The sequence below is a fragment of the Bison bison genome, unplaced genomic scaffold (genome assembly GCF_000754665.1).
Source record: "Bison bison bison isolate TAMUID 2011002044 unplaced genomic scaffold, Bison_UMD1.0 scf7180017853354, whole genome shotgun sequence".
NCBI classification, from domain to species: domain Eukaryota; kingdom Metazoa; phylum Chordata; class Mammalia; order Artiodactyla; family Bovidae; genus Bison; species Bison bison.
In genome coordinates, this window is record NW_011483927.1 from 7,454 (window position 1) to 11,270 (window position 3,817).

Here is a 3,817-nt window from a genome sequence, read left to right on the forward strand (position 1 = left end):
AATATTCATTGGAAGGACTGATGCTGAAACTGAAACTGCAATACTTTGGGCCACCTGATGAGAAGAACCAGCTCATTGGAAAAGACCCTGACGCTGGGAAAGATTGAAGGCAGGAGGAGAAGGGGACAACAGAGGATGAGATGGTTGGATGGAGTCACCGACGGGATGGACATGAGTTTGAGTAGGATCCTCGAGTTGGTAACGGACAGGGAAGCCTGGGGTGCTGCTGTCCATGGGGTCACCAAGAGTCGGATACAACTGAGCAACTGAACTCAACTGAAGACTGTCCAACCGCCATCTGCTACTGAAGTGGTGGGGCATCTGGGGAAAATAACTGTTCTGAGAGAACACGGATCCCACTTGGCTAAAGAGGATTCTGGTCCTGTGACACTAAGGCACACCTGGTTGGTCCTAGAGAGATAGATGTCTTCCTCTGCATCTGTCCCTCTCTCTGCCCCTCGCTCTCACACATTCCTTCTCAGGATCAGGTTCTCAACAGCAGGACGCCAATGCAGTGCCTCCCATCCTCCGCCCGTGGAAGAAGCCAGGAGTGGGTAGCGGTCGGCCTACCATCCATAGTGTGTGTGGAATAGAAGGGTAAAGACCACCAAGAGGAGACCTCCAGCATCCTATAGAGCCAACCCGCCTTCAGGGGTGAGGAGTTGGCAGGCGTGGTTTTGACGTCACAAAGATGGGACATTTACCCCTCCCTTCCTTATAGAAGGATCTTCCTGCGTATTCCCTGGGTTGTAGTGGATTGAGAGGGAGCCTGGAATGGCCTGAAGACAAGTAGGTTCCTCCACGGGGACAATGGCAGTAGGGCGGGGGGGATTCGGAGAAGAGGAGTTAGTGCCGGGTCCTCTCGACCGCGTGCCCGGAGGTCCTCTCCCAGCAGCTTGGAGGCTAGGAGGGACCATCCTTGCCAGAGTCGCAGGAAGTTTCCTTCCACACAGATGACAGCTGGTGATGGTCGGCTCTTGGGATCGGAAGGCGGGGGCTTCTCCCTGATGCCTGGTAATTTGTGTTGTCGCCTGTCCACGTGAGGAGCAGCTCCTGTTACTTGCATGTTTTTCTACCAATTGTTACTAGTAACACACTAGGAAAGAGTAAAAGCAAACTATTAGAGACACTGGCTGTATTTCTACCGATTGCAATTGGGAGAGCACCACAGCCCTGAAGATCAGACTGCCAGCAAGGTGGTTTTGCACTGTACTTCATTCCACAGAGAGTAGTAGAGAAGTGACAGTGGGGACCTGTGCAGGGGGGAAAACATGTAGGGGGAAATCCCGTTGACAGAAGAGGAAATTATTATCTTTGTGACTAGCTAGTTTCAGGAGAACTGACTTTTAATCTCCGTTGCTAGTCATGAGACAGAAAACAAGGAGTTGGATGGTCTGTGTCTGCCCTTTAATGACAAGGAGGAAGGTCTGTACTTGACCTTGTGGTAGGTAAACCCAGGAGTCACTGGATACTTTGGATGAGTCTTACCGAAGTCCGACGGGGAAGGGTGGTGCTTTGCATTAAGTCATTTTGGGAACATGAAAGTCTGCAGAGATTTCTTTACTGTGGCTTTTCTTAACAGCTCAGGTGAAGTTGAACTTTGTCAGCATGGTAAATATGAGCATCTTTCATGCCAGTCCCAGTAGATAAGTATAAAGGCAGAGAGGTTTGAACACCCCTCACCTTTGAAAATTGGATTATAATTGCTTTAAATGTTGTGCTAATTTTTGCTGTAGGACAAGGGTGAATCAGCTATAAGTGTATACATATATCCCCTCCCTCTTGAACTTCTCTTCTACCCCTGAACCCCTCCCATCTAGGTCATTACAGAGCACCAAATTAAGCTTCCTGTGCTATACAGAAGCTTGCCCTAGCTATCTATTTTACACATGGTAATCTGTATATTTCAGTGCTACTCTTTCAATTCAATCCATCCTCTCCTTGCATGCTGTGTCCATAATTCTCTTGTCCATGACTGAGACTCTAATCTTGCCCTGCAAATAGGTTCATCTGTACCGTTTTTCTAAATTTCACATACATGTGTTGATGTAGGATATTTGTTTTTCTCTTTCTGATTTATTTCACTCTGTATAACAGGCTCTAGCTTCATCCAATTCACTAGAAATGACTCAAATTCGTTCCCTTTTATAACTGATGAACATTCCATTGTATACTATGTACCACAACATCTTTATCCATTCATTGACAGACATCTATGTTTCTTCCATGTCATGGATATTGTAGATACTGGTGCAAGGAACATTTGGGTACATGTGTCTTTCTGAATTATAGTTTTCTCAGGACGTATGCCCAAGAGTGTGATTTCTGGGTCATATGGTAGTTTTATGGGCTTCCGTGGTAGCTCAGCTGGTAGAGAATCCATGTGCAGTGTGGGAGAACCCAGTTCAAATCCTGGGTCGGGAAGACCCCCTGGAGAAGGGATAGGCTAGCCACTCCAGTATTTATGGGCTTCCCTGGTGGCTCAGACAATAATGGATTCGCCTGCACTGCGGGAGACTGGCTTCGGTCCCTGGGTTGGGAAGATCCCCTGGAGGAGGGCATGACAACCCACCTCGGTATTCTTGCCTGGGGAATCCCCATGGGCAGAGTAGCCTGGTGGGCTACAGTCCATGGGGTTGCAAAGAGACGGACACAGCTGAGCAACTAAGCACAGCACTGCACGTGGTAGTTTTATTCCCAGTTTTAAAGGAAACCTCCATACTGTTCTCCATAGTGGCTGTATCAGCTTTCATTCTCACAAACAGTATAGGAGGATTCCCTTTTCTCCACATCCACTCCAACATTTATTGTGTGTAGCTTTCCAATGATGACCATTCTGACCGCTGTGACTAGATACCTAATTGTGGCTCTGATTTGCATTTTTCTGACGATGACTGAGGTTGAGCATCTTTTCATATCTTTGTTGACAGGTTCCATTTTTACTCTGGAAATAATCGACACTTGAACATCACTGTATAGGTCTCAAAAGGCTTTTTTTTTTTGGTAATCTAAATGAAGGCAGCAAAAAGGAGTCATTATCGCAGAATAGGATCATCATCCTCTTCAATTCAGGAAACTAAGTCACGCAGACTGTAAGTAACTTGCCCACGGTCACAGAAGGAATAAGTCATGGGACCTTGATTTAAATCTAGGTATCTGTGGCTTCATCACCTCCCAGCTCGGCACCACAGGGTGATCGTTTCCAGATCCACACTTCAGGCTCAGCACTCTCTTCCTGACTACAGACTCCCCTAGTCAACTGACAGGGCTGCAGGGAGACTGCACTCAACAAGTGCTGGGCAACTTCTGGGACACCAGAGATGCCTTCACAGGGAAGAGAAGTGAAAGACACGCTGGGTCCCACAGGCCTCTACCCACCCCCTGGAGGGAGTGAGGAGCTACAGGAGGTTCTAAAGGGGGCTGTTTCTCTGAGAGACAGGCTGATGGACTGCCGTTCTGCATGCATGTGACAAGAAACACTTGTTCCTTTGAGTTTATTTCTCTTTACGGTTGACAATACATACCACATGGTGAAAATACACAAAGCAGATATGTAAAACCAAGCAGATGTATGGATAAGCAGATACATTCCCATTATACCGACAGAATACCTGACAGTAAGACAGCACTTCTTTGTAAAAGGAGAACATTCTCCTAGACTAAAGCAATGAAACAGGAAATTAGTCTTTTTCTTAATTCTTAGCTTCATTCCCCCATCACAGATGAGGCATCATGGGCACAGAGAAGTTAGGTCAGCTCCCCCAAGTCATTGTGATAGTACGTGTTTGATTCCCCCAGGCAAGGAATATTCAACATG

The 3,817-nt window shown here is 46.9% G+C and overlaps 1 long non-coding RNA gene across 1 annotated transcript in view; it reads left to right on the forward strand.

Annotated features, from left to right (window-relative positions):
- Positions 1–721: 721 nt before the first annotated feature.
- LOC104998986 overlaps positions 722–3,817 on the forward strand; it is a 4,841-nt gene continuing 1,745 nt past the window's right edge. Inside the window, exons 1-2 of the long non-coding RNA XR_826530.1 lie at positions 722–789; positions 2,931–3,092. This is a non-coding gene — a long non-coding RNA (uncharacterized LOC104998986). The remainder of the gene's footprint in view (positions 790–2,930; positions 3,093–3,817) is intronic.